A 13,405-nucleotide genomic window follows, 5' to 3' on the forward strand; every position below is an offset into this window, starting at 1 on the left:
ACTGGTTTCTAGTGACGTGTGTTGGCTGCTGCAATGCATCAAGGATTCAAATAAAGCTAAACATGTTACAGCTGAGATGACAAGGTTAAAAAAATGTCTTTTATAAGAAAAGTATAACCTACTAAATCTACAAATGAGTGATGGCTACAAATAGAAATGCTTGCTGATTTAATTATGCTAACCATGCTAAATGCTAATGTGAGATGCTAAAAACAATTTAAAATGTTTTGTTTTAACATACTAAAGTTCTGGTTAAGTGCAGAGCTGCGTAATATCAACTGCTCTCTTCCATAAATTATTTGTTATCCCATAAACAATTTAGATAAAATACATTTTCTTTTGTTACGTTTTATTTGCCGTTTCATAACCTAATGGTTTTTTTGTTTTTGTATTTTTTTTAGTTGATGCAGGGAAAAAAAAAAGCAACTTAGAAACTTAGGGCCATTTTTCTGAAACATCATTGTTTTAACTTTTTTAAATATTGTTAAAATTTTACATTCATGCCAAAATATGTAAGAAGATATACTTGTTCTTAAAAGTGCTCCCAAAGAAATTGACCAAAAAATAGCAGATCAGAGCTTTAAGGTCCAAGAGATTGAAACAGCCCCTGTATATATCTGATCCATTAGTAGGTTATCTAAGCTTAAGTTTGAAGGGATGTTACATACCTTCATAAAGAGAAGCAGAGATAAACTAATAAAGTTAAAGCAGACAAAGAGCAGAGTCCTGACTAATAAAAAAGCCTGAAAAGCACATGACTGAGGTGTACAAGTTGAATAAAAACTTTGCCAAGTCACATGGCTGCTGGGCTCTCTGCAAAGCTCCAGTGCTTAAGCCTAACTGAAACAAGACTTGACATTTTTACTGTTTTTAAACTCCATGTGTCTTTTTGCTGGCTAATAACAGTTTTTCTTAAGTTAAAAAAATAAAAAGAGGCATAATTATCCTGGCAAGCATCAACCCTCTTTGTCCAGATACAGTACAAGCAACCAGGCAAGTAAGTGGGTCAGATGAACAGGCAAATAGGCAACGACTGCAGAGCATCAGAGAATGGAAAATTACCAGGGCCCCACAATCAGCTGGACACCTTTGATCAGTCGAGGCCCAGGCACCAATTACTGCGGGATAATCGGTGGCCTTCGGAGCCCTGACGAGCTGCAGGCACCGCGGGCACAATGGGTCAGCAACCACCAGGCGAGGGCCTAGTCAACATGTCGGCGGAGCCAAAAGCCGATGGTGGGCCTGTCTGAAACGCGGCACAAAGGCGGCCGAGCCGACAAGCCAGCATTGTCCCCCTCCTGTCGACTCAGCACAGTGGCCGTCTCTTGAGCCAGACGTCCCCTCTCTGCAGGCCACTCGCTGTTGAGGAACGGTGCAAGGCTGTGCCGTGTGTGAACTTGCTGCTTGACATGTCTTGCATTGTAACAACACAAGCAGACACCTGTCACCAAACGCCTAAACTACTTCCTTATTAATGCAAACGGAAAACTTTTTTTTCCCCCCGATATCCGATGAAATAAAAATAATAATAATAATAATAATAATAATAATAATATCTGATGAAATAAAAAGCCAAACTCACTTTTTCTGCTTTATGTTCAGAGAGGAATCTAGACTGAAGCAGACATACCCCGTTTCATCTACTTTCATCTTGGCATTTGTCCAAATGCAAAAGGAGCAGCAGTGATTCATAAACAAAAAAAATGCCCCTCTTACTCAAGGCAGAACATGATATTTAACTCATTAATAATTGACTCTTTCTGGCAGAGGGGAACTTTCATCATCGATTGGGCAAAGCTTCAGCGCTGGATGCAGGTACTCCCTCCGCCGCAACCCAGGATTCTCCATCTCACCGCCACAAATCTACCGTCGCAGTTGGAAAATGACCTTCATTAAGACCTTCGGTATTCTCGTCGTTGGGTCTTCTTGCCTACTCATGACCCGGTTATCTAACAGATAAACAGCAGCCAAAGGAATGTGAATCAGACTCGTGTCGGTTACGCAACAAGCACCGGTAAACGTTGGCCCACGAGAGCGAGAAGGAGCTTCCCTGGAAACCACAAGTGGGATAAAGAATCCATTTTTAAAAGGCAGAGGAGTCTGTAGAGATACAAATGTGCAGCAGAAAATTAATTCTGTTTGAAACTCACAACGTGAGGGGCTGCTGGAACAGTGATCTTCTTCCTGGACGCTGACAATAAACCTGATGCGACACCAAGAACAGTAAGAAAAATATGTACTTGTAAATGTTTGTTCATATTCCTCTCACCTATATCTACAGAAATCAGTCACCCCAACACTTTGCTACATTACAACCAAAACCCTGAGAGTTTATTGTTGATATTTAGAGTGTTTTCACATCTGATAATCCCGTAGACTTGGTTGGCCTGGTCAAACAAACTAAATTAATCGAAACCCCTGTTCCCCTCCTCGTCTGAGGTGGCGCTGCTCCAAGAACTACTGAAGGAAACGACATAAAAACAACTTCCTACTTCAGAAAACATGAGAGCAACTTCCTACTTCACGAAACATAAATAAAAATCGAGTAGGGTCAGGTTTTAGTGGTTGTAGGATTTCTCTTTTGTTGTTGGTAAATGACCACGAGCCATTCCTCCCACTAGTGCTGAACTGATGTATTTGTTTTAATTGCATTTACCCAGAATGCCCTGCGCCATAACCCGATTCCAGCTTTTGGAGCGGTCTCCGGTCCACTAGGCATTCACATACACGTTGGGGTTTTTTTTTTTTGGGTCCACATAAAAAGCTTTACCAAGGTTCTCCATTAATAATAAAATTGTTCATAACTGAAATTACGAAAATAAATTCACTTAATAGAAACAAGCCAATTTAAAAAAAAAAAAAAACATTTTGATGAAAAGTGCTTTTTTTGGCTGTATTAAAATTTGTGTATTTTGCAAAACTACAATGGAAATACTTTTTTTCGCATCACACGAGTCGTGATCAACAACCTGGATGGTACTACTGGTGGAAAAGACAAAGAGGACAACAGGAAGTGGTAGAAGGATGTCGGCGCGGCATGTTTTTCAATGGCTTACCACATGAACAAAATTATTCAAGTGTGACTTTAATTGGATTTCTTATTTAATGGGAACACCACAATTGAGAAATTGAGCGGTTTTTGGCATTAGAACCAGACTTTCTAGTCAAAATTTGATTAAAGCAGAATCAGCAGGGCTGGTGTAATAATCCAACACAGAAAAGCACAACCACAGCAGGAGTGGATGAGGTGCATTTGAACTGTTTTCTTGCTACAGATTCTCACTTAAATTTCCAGCATGAGGCTCTGCACATTTTCTCCCTTATTCAGCTCCATGAATCTTCCCACTAACATTGACCAGCCTCCCTGTTCCCAAACATGATGCCACCATGTCCCACTGTGAGCATGATCTGTTCGGCCTCACACAGTATTTTGCATGCGTTTGCATGTGATGTGTTTGTCACATACAAGATTATCTTCTTCCTCATGTTTGCAACAAAATTTTTCCCCTCACACTTCTGAATTATGCACAACTCAACAGAGGTCTATCAAATGAAATCCACATAAAACGCATTGGGACTCCACCTCAAAAAACATATTGAGATCAAAGATTAAATTTATAAAATTGTGAATTTATTACACATCAAAAAGCGTGTTTGTAACTGCACCACAAATCAATAAAACATCATGACTTTGTTATTACTGTAATTACCTTTAAGTCACCATCATGTCTTTTTACTTCAATTTTGGACACTGAACTGAACATGCTGATGTGTCACTTGTTCCTTACGTTTTTGTTTTTTTTTGGTTGTTGTTCATCTCTAAACCGTCTAGACTCCTCTGTGGTGGAAACTGGAGCCAAGGTAACCATGACATTTGTCTAGCATGACGACAGCAGGTGGCCTCAAGATACTACACATCACACGTAGCTGAACAGGAAGTAGCAGGAGGGCAGACGCACACACTGTGTTGGGGAACGGTACTGCTGCCACTCGTGCTCTGGACAGAGATTCTGTCAAAACATGTCTGTGCGTGACAATTAGTTTCACAGCAAGCAATTACACCCACCTCACTACTGCCAACACTAAGTGAAAAAAATTTAAACAGCAGAATGCAGAAGTTTCCTTATTTAAATTGGCCGTAAATGACACCTTCTTGTTCATTATGTACAAGCACAGGTGCATCTTCTCAATGTCTACAAAGGTGTGTTTTCTGTAACTCAAATCACAAATCAGATGTTATAAGAGATCTACAAAATATAATTTCAAATACATTAATGTAAGCATACTGAAAAGTATGTTTGTGTACTCTACCGGCTATGTTCTCCGTTACTGGTCAGGGTAGGCCTATCACGGCAACACATTTTACTAGACAATAAAATTGTCCCAGAAGTTATTGCGATAAACAATAATATTGTTATTTTGAGACCATTTTCAAGTAATATAATCATAATGGTATAATAATGTAAGATCACATTATTTTGTGATAATAAAAGTAAGTTCAGGAAACTGTATGCCTGTGAGTCACAGCAATTATAGTCCTACAAATACTGCTCTTGAAAAACATTCATATTTGTCACACGCTTCTTTAGGACATCAGACACACTAAGAAGTGTGATTTGTATCACTAAACGGCATTTTCAAATTTATTGGTATTCATTGATGCTTTCATTTAAACATCATTAAAAGAATTTTACTTCGACAACAATAAATCTAAATTCTTATGAGAAATTGATCACAATAAATGATAAACAATACAATAAATGACCACCCCTAAATGATATGTTTTTTGGTTGTTTTTTTTGCAAGTACAAAGCTTAAAAGTGTGGAATGTCCTTGTATTCAGCCCCTTTTACTCTTAGATCCCAGGAAAAAAAAAAATCCAGTGCAACCTAGGAGTGGGCATTTTTCCTACCGTTTATCATTTATGATGATAAATTTCTTATAAGAATTTTGATTTATTGTTAGTTTAGTTTTACTATTTCCTTCACTATCTGCTCAAAGACATTATCAATAAATATCAATACATCTGAAAGTATGATTAAATGCAGTTCATGCAAGCAGTTTTGTAATAAAAATCACTCTTCTTTATGCGACTGGTGTCCTAAAGAAGCATATTATAAATGTGTATGTTTTTCAAAAGCAGCATTGTGTCCTGCTACTTTTGCTGCGTTATGCAGCCATACAGTTACCTTAAAAAGTAGTAATAAATATTTCTCAGCCACTTTTATCTTTATTACAATATTACCACAAAATATTGTGACAAAACGTTAAGTCCATACCACCCTTAGCGCAACCAATTATCTTCTGCAGCCACCTAACTAGTGAATAAATCCCAGCTGTGTGTATTTTTTTCTGAGTTTAAACAAAATCTACAGAATATATAGATCAATTTGAATGTGTGGAAACGTTTGGCACAGCAAAAGTCTTCATTTTTAGTTATATTTTTGTCACAGAAGAGTTGTTTCACATTCACACAGATGTCCGAGTGCAGTGAGCGGCCACCTGAGACGCAACTTTAAAAGAAACATCTACGGTCCCAACTCCAACTGGAAGCTGGGCACAAAGTTCCCACCCTAGGAGAACCAACCACTGGTCATTTCATCCTGGGTCGGCCATAATTAAGGCAGAGATCAGAAAGCTGAATAAAGCATGAGCTGTTCCAGTCCGGGAGGCTCGGGTATCACATTATATAGGGGCCTTCAAAGACAAAAGGAGTCCCTGAGCCTTACAGTGTAACCAGGGAGGAGTCGCACTGGCACAAACCTGAAAGGCAACTCCTCGCATAAAGTGATAACCGCCCCCCCCCCCAACCTCCAGCTCGCTCTAGCTAATACAGAGATGATACAGGCAGGACAAGAGGAGAAGATACAGCCCCTTTGGTGCCAATTAAAAGCTAAAATTATTCTCCCAAACGGCACACTCAAAGAAACTGCAATCATAGGAGTAAAACAATCAGGCAGCTGAAGTTGTACCATGTCTGATTAACATGAAAATTATTGCATAGATTTAATACTTGTATGTGATTGTGCAATTAAGATAAAGATCTGAAAGTTATTTAACAGGAGAGAGGGGGAGAAAAAAAAGGTACAGTTAGCTACCTTTGGCCATTGATGCAGTTCAAAGTATTACCACACATGATATATGACATAACCATTGGTGTACTGAACTACCTTCTCATAATCTCTATGGTTGACAGTAATAATAACGTTGTAAAGAGAAAACCCATCATTTAGCTTCTGTTTTACGACATCTCCCTTTACCAGTCCTAATGCTGAAAATCATCCAAGGCAATCATAACTCACGCTTATTTAGATTTATTTGCAGTTCGCCTGAAAAATAGATCTACTTTATGGAGATTGATTTTGTGGGGGGGCAGGGAGGTAAATAAACAAAAAGGAGTAATGACTTTGATCTGTGATGGGACACAACGGTACTCATCACCAAAACACAGTAAAGCTGCTCCAGAACCTATTTTCAGACACGTCTTTTGAAATGGGGTCAGCTGAACATTTGAGATCACGGCTCTGAAAGCTGCCCTCTGGTATAAACTTGCCAGAAAGTGTCTCTGCTGGACATGGTCCCAGGCCCGCTGAGACCAAGGAGCAGCGCACGCCGCGCATGTGTGGACAGGATGGAGGCTTTGTAGGGGATGCAGAGATTTTAAAGCGCTAGTTGGGCTTTTGGAGGAAGTAGGAATTTTTTTTTTTTTTTTTTTTAGTTTTTCTAAATGCCATAGATTTTATAAGTTGTTCTTGCAATCTTTTATTTGCTTAAATAATTGAAAGTTATGCTTTGTTTTAGACCTACTTAAAATAAAATGTAAAGTTTAGGACTAAAAAGTTTGAGTTTATTGAACGTGGCACAATTTTAAAAAAGTTATGTACAAATAAAAATAAATAAAAGCAGCAAAAGAAGAGCAGTGAAGTATATTTACATATTTAAAGGGGCATTATTATATATTTTCCAGACACATTGTGCTATAAAATGGCACTATCAAATAGCTACGATACTTTTAGTTGTTGTTAGAACGCTATGTATATTAAGCATGAAAGAAACTTGACTTTGTAATTTAACATCTTGAAATTGGACCTTTGTCTCTTTAAGAACCTCCTGCTCTTTCAGTAACTCCACCTTCAGGAAGTCATTAAAATATGGCTCCTCTATAAACCCTTTAACAATGTTTTTCCAGTATTTCACTGAGAAGAAGCTCCTATAATGAACTCAGCACAGCTCCACCAGGTGTTTGCTAATTGCTACAGGCTAGTCTGAAGGAGTTGAGTGAGGGAGTAAATCAAAGCAACACCCTGGATTAGTTTTTGATGAGTGAATAACATTACAACATGATAAAGCTTGAAAAAGTGGCTTTACATAATACACAAGGAGTGGATAAAAGTATTAACATAATTTTAAACTTTTCAGCAGTAGTATCATTTGATAAATTACTACTCATGTTAACATAACATGCAAAAGTGCCCTGCAAAAATATCCACACCCTTCAAATATGTGTACTATATATGCATATAAATAATGCATAATTATGAAATGGAACAAAATACAGTTTTTGTATGCAGCCACTTCAACTTTTTGTCAACTGAGTCCACATGTGTCTATTCTGAGTTTAGTTTAAATTTCAGCTATACAATATATTGAAGCTGCAAAGGACTACTGAGATTAAAAGAACCAATAATTGGTAGACTGGAATGTTGCAGGTCCTGTGCATGCAAAATACATGCAACTTCCACTTTTGTCTGAAATCTAAATCATAACACTCTGGCAGACATCGTGATGATGGGAATCAGAACTATTTCTGTCAAACTCACAAAAAGAAGTCATGTCTGACTATTCATAAAAAGTAAAGATGGCAATATCCTACAGCAGTGGTTCCCAAACTTTTTCTCCTGGGCCCCCCCAAGTAGTTTCCAAACTATTTCTGGGCCCCCCTATGGCTTACAAATAGCTGTCTGGTTGAACGATGTGTCAACGAAGAGGGTGGGGGGCGGATTCTTAGAAACTCCCTGTTATACTCAGCCCGCGCTCCAGACGAACGGGGCGGGGGTGAAACAACAACACTTGTAGCCTACAAGCTAGTTGTTAACAAGCTTAAGGTGCTGTATTGATATTAGCTAGTCATCTTTTAGCTAACATTACCTGTATCCAACAGTTTTACTCAACTCAGTTGGTTAGTTTGGGGGAAAGCTGTGAAAAGTTCTTTGCGTTTTGCTGGTTTGCTGTCATGATTCTAACACACCTGCGTAGCTCTGCACAGCAGCAGCAGGTCTCCTTCACTGCCGCACAGGTGTAAACCCAGCGCGAGCGTCGTAGCGCTCATGTTGCGTTTAAAGGCGGCTCGGAAAAACAGGTTACGACATGTTAACAACTGATTAAACAGTTTTAACTGCTGATAAAAGTGTCAGAGGACACAAATATGGGAAATGCAGAAGCCCCTACTGTATCAAATTGACAGAGGAATAACAGAGTTGGAAATTCAAAGGTAAAAACCCAGCGCATACAGCGTTCATGTTTTTTTTTTTCATCCTTCCCAGGCTTCCCGCGCCCCCCTTGCAATGGCCCCCCCCACCAAGGGGGCACGCCCCACAGTTTGGGAACCTCTGTCCTACAGAGTTCATCACACGAACCAGTCCTTCAGGAAAATATGGGTTAAGTTTGTTTTTCATATATAGAAATCATACTATGATACAATAAGGTCTGTAGTTGTAACTTGCCTGTCGCAATAACACATTTTACTAGATGATAAATTGTCCCAGAAGGTCTGGCTAGAAACGATAACACCGTTTTGAGACCATTTTTAAGCAATCTTATGGTAATGGCAAAATAAGCCAAGAACATGTTTTTAAATTCTAATGAACACTTAACACTGGAAGACATTTTAAATATCCAAAATAAATAAAAAAAAATGAATTAGGAAGTCTCTTTAAACTAAATCGACCATCAAAATAAAAGGGTCTACTTGAGACCAAACCTCCAGTTTCTACCAGTTTTTGGTAGAGAGAAAGAAACAATAACTCATACAAATGGAAATTATTGAGCTTGTATTAACTTATTATGCAATTAGTTAATTGGGACATGTCTGGTTGTAACACAAGACAATTACAATTTAAAGGAATACAGATACTTTTTTTTTCCCTAAAAGATGTAGTCAATTAAAAAGCTTCCTACTATTTACATTTTTGTCTGAAGCAAAAATTCACCAGGAAAATAACATTCTCTAATCAGGTTAAGATGAGCATAAAAGAGGTAGAGAGAACTGAAGAAAAACCACTATTCTGGTGTCCTGCTTATGATAATTTAGCTAACACGGAGCCAAATGCTGAAGCTAAGCTGACGCCGACAGTGATTTCGACACATGCAGCCAGAGGCTCGACAATCTGGCCAGCTACTGGGAACACAGAGCCAGCGAAGCCTTCCGGCTGTGTCATCACGACACAGCCGGTTTATCTACCTGTATTACGTCACTTCTCATAGTTCACATGCGTAACTCGCTGCCAAGACGGAGCTTCTCCTTTGAGGACAGAGCCCAAAACAAAATAAAATAAAATAAAAAAATAATAAGTTTCTCCCAGAGAGTGAAACAAAGCCGCGGACAGAGAGACTTCTCCTCCTCCCTCTAACAGCTGACATACTTAGACAGTGGGTTTAGTGGCAGGCAGCCAAGCTCGACTCCCTCATTCTTTGGGATGAGCTAAGCCGTGAGCTACTTTCAAGATGTTTGAAAACTACCAGCACTCTTTAGCTCCTAGCCTCAGCAGGAATAAACTAGTTTACTGCTGGGGGATGCAGGAAAAATAAAATCTCCAATTATTTTTAAACTGAATTTGATTTCAAAAATCTTCTCACTTTCCACCGCCCAACCCCCATTTAATTTTTTTTTTTTACAAATGACATTATTGTGGAAAAAAGCTGGTTATCTCAATATTTCCTTCTGTGAAAAATAAACAGAAGCCGGAAAACATGCTTTTCAAGGAATATGGTGGTTTTTTGGAGAGTTAAAACCCAAAAAGTGCATAAGTGAAAAAAGAAATCTGACTTTCCTAAAATTTAAATATTCAAAAACAGAAAGTAAAATTAATCCATGAAACTGATTTATCGCCCAGCCTTATGATGCACCGTTTAAACCATCAGAGGTCAGACATGATTTGATACTATTTTTTTTTCTAATTGCATGACAGATTGAAACAAACTCAATCATTTCCATTTGCTTGATTTGTCATTTTTCTCTTTTCTTTCTCTCCCTTTCTGCCAAAAACTGGATGATAAAACTCTTCAGTCTGGTGCTTCAGTCTCAACTAGCAACTTTTTTTGAAAGACAATTTTATTTACAGAGACTTCATAATTCATTTGATTTACTGTTTCTGTGTAAATGTCTTCCAGTTCCAGTGTGAAATGTTCACTAGAATTTAAAGTGTATTGATCTTTCAGAATGCGTTGTTGTACTGTTATGCCGTTATCTTTATATTACTTGAAAACAGCCTCAAACACAACAATATTATCATTTATCGCAATAATTTCCTGGTCACTTTATCGTCCTGCAAAATTTGTTACGGTGACAGGCCTACCTATATTCACTTCATTCATTACCTGCAATATGTAAAGATATGCGACAGTTTTATTCAGTTGTTGTTGTTTTTTTAATTTTGAAAAATCTATATTTTAATTTCCTATAGAAATTCTACTATTAAAACAGTTGAACTTTTATTGCATCCAGAGAGTTTAAAAAATAACTGAAATCCTTACATGCGGTTTAAACCCTCACAATCGTATCAGATATCGGCCAGAGAATATCTGATCGGTGCGTTTCTATGACCTACAAGCAAAAAAATAAATAAAAATACTTTCACTGCCACAAAAACTGTCTAGCATGACATTTAAAGACTATAAACTAAGAGAACCCCAGCAGGATTCATTTAGTAAACAAGACGTTTAAAGCAGAATGGGTGTCTTCCTGTGTTTACCTCGATCAAGTGAGCCGACAGAAAGTAACCTGACCACCGATGCTCATCTGATCACCGATAGCAGAGTGAAAATCTCACCCTCTTGCTCTGAAAAAACCACAATACGAGCAAGACGTCCCACAAAAGCAAGATATCATACACTATATACTCAGACGCATTATCACACTTCACACAAAAAAATATTTATTCCGCGTGTTAAGACTATGAGTCACGACTTAAAGCAGGCTGTCTGCCCGCCGGGTTATCTAGTGTCGTTTTCAAACGTATGTTTCGATACGAAGGAGCCAGACTGTAACACCTCGTCTCTACAAACTTCGCAGCCCATAAATCCCGTGTTTTTCTACGGCGGTCAACATTTGGGACGACGGCATTACACAAGCGAACCGTGTGACAGTGTGTGAAAACAAGTCGTGACAGCTCATGTGTCGGGTGACTGCATATTTTAGTCGGAGATGCATCCATTAGTTACGCTGGCAGACGCCCTCCTCCTCTCAAAGTTATTCAGGTAACTTGAGAGTCGTTGGCTTATTACCAGAATGAGGATGGAAGTAACCGAAAAACCTGCCACCTTCACCGGTCACTTTCAGGCGAAATTGGGTATTTTCAACACGTTTGAAGAGAGGTGGAAATATTTACAGCTTCTTTTTTTTTCCATTCTGTCTAACACTCGAGTGAGCAAGGGAAGTAAATGCCTTGAAATTGGGAGGTAACGTAGCTGCGTGTGCCGCATTCAGAGAGGCTAGTGGTGCTTAGCTCGGGGAGCTAACACAAGCTTCACCGGGCATGCTAGTCCCAGCAGGACTCTACGTATTTTACTTTAACTTACCTGATGCCACCTCTGCGACCCACAAGCTGTCCCCCTGAAGCCGTCACCTATGAACTGCGAGCCGTGCTGAGCCAAAATAATTCAAATTCCACAAAAAGTCTCGGAGAAGCCCTCGCAGTCCAATCGCTTCAGCCACCGCCGCTGAATGGCTGCTACGCAGAGACTCAACCAAACCTCCTCCTTAGCAACGGACCGCCTCTGCGTGACCTCATTGGACCGCTCGCGCAGCTCTGAGGTGATCGATAGTTGATAGTACTGTAGGCAGGTTCACACTCTCGGTGGTGCAATGAGGATGGAGAGACACTGGAAAACTACTGTTTATAGAAAGAAGCACCGGCACTTCAGGTGACTAATGCATTCTCCTGACGGTGTCATCCGTTTGTGAGACTGATTTGGTTCAGTTGGGGTGTGGACCGGGCTCTGAAATACAAAATGTTGAGTATAGCGAAAAATACAATCACATATTCAGTCTTTAGTTTTAAAATGATCTTTCTTAAAACCAAGGCATTTCTAATATTTAGCTTTTGAGACAAGCATGTCTCAATCAAAGGATAATACAGCAATGTAAAGTGTCAACTTTGGAAATAGAAATGTACGAACATGGCATGTTAGAAAAATAATTATTGCCCCTTAAAGACGGACTGTTGAAACTTTACCTATTACCTAGTAATAGGTAAAGTGAATAAACATAGCAAAAAGTAAGTGCAGCTATTTAAGGTCGTCATAGCAACAGCTAAAACTACTTATATGTTTGGGAATTCACAACCTTAAACCTGCCAATCCCATTGTCATTCTAATAAGGCGTTTCCACATTTCATGACCGTAAGTGAGAGTTCAAACGAAAATATGACATTTTCTGGGAATTTAACTGGAACCATGTTGTTTGGCTAGATGAGGCAAAAATGTAACTTTACAGCAACAAGCACTCCATGTGACTAGGAAGAAAATGCTGATCAAACCCCATTTCATTCCCTATTTTGAGTGTGATAAAAGATCTGTGACAGTATTGCTTTGTTTCTCTCTCAAACACTCTAAGAACCTTGTTACAGTCCACGGCATTTCTTTTTTTCCCCCTTTAAAAATCACGCAGACTCTTCCGGTCAACTGAAAATGGATCTTCTTGCGTCTCTCAGCAAGATGAAGATCAAAACGTACGGTTATGAGAGCAGAAACCAAACAACAAAGTTAAGCGAAGCTGTCTATAGATTTCCAAGACTTTCCAAGAAGCTGTGTCAAAGCACAAAGCTGACAAAGAGCACCAGAATAATCACCAGAACTGAACATCCAACTAACCGGAGTAATCAAAGAGTAATCAACATTCCTCTGTCGGAGAGATGACAAAAAAACTGTTACCATGGTACCACCATTGTGTCCATGAAGAGATGTAAGATGCACCTGGAAGGTCAACGCTTGTTAACCTACACCACCAATCAGACCTTTATGGCATAGTGCCAAGATAGGCATTACGGACATTTTGAATTCTGAAAAAAAGGAACACCTGGAGAAACACAGTCATCTACTGTCATGAAACTTAAGCAGAACATTGAAACAGCCAGCCAGAACTTGAACGTATGTCCCTCATAACCGTGACTGAATCTTAAAGAATCTG

The 13,405-nt window shown here is 39.0% G+C and overlaps 1 protein-coding gene across 3 annotated transcripts in view; it reads right to left on the reverse strand.

Annotated features, from left to right (window-relative positions):
* Positions 1-12,083, reverse strand: part of numb (NUMB endocytic adaptor protein) — a 57,601-nt gene extending 45,518 nt beyond the window's left edge. The window contains exon 1 of one of the 3 annotated variants that reach the window (XM_016680420.1): positions 11,803-12,083. The gene's annotated coding sequence lies outside the window, so the exon portion shown is untranslated. Of the gene's footprint in view, positions 1-11,796 lie in introns of all 3 variants that reach the window. The other 2 variants (XM_007569473.2, XM_007569476.2) reach the window with 2 other exon arrangements.
* Between the last annotated feature and the right edge of the window lie 1,322 nt (positions 12,084-13,405).

This window comes from Poecilia formosa, unplaced genomic scaffold (genome assembly GCF_000485575.1).
Source record: "Poecilia formosa unplaced genomic scaffold, Poecilia_formosa-5.1.2 Scaffold241, whole genome shotgun sequence".
NCBI classification, from domain to species: Eukaryota; Metazoa; Chordata; class Actinopteri; order Cyprinodontiformes; family Poeciliidae; genus Poecilia; species Poecilia formosa.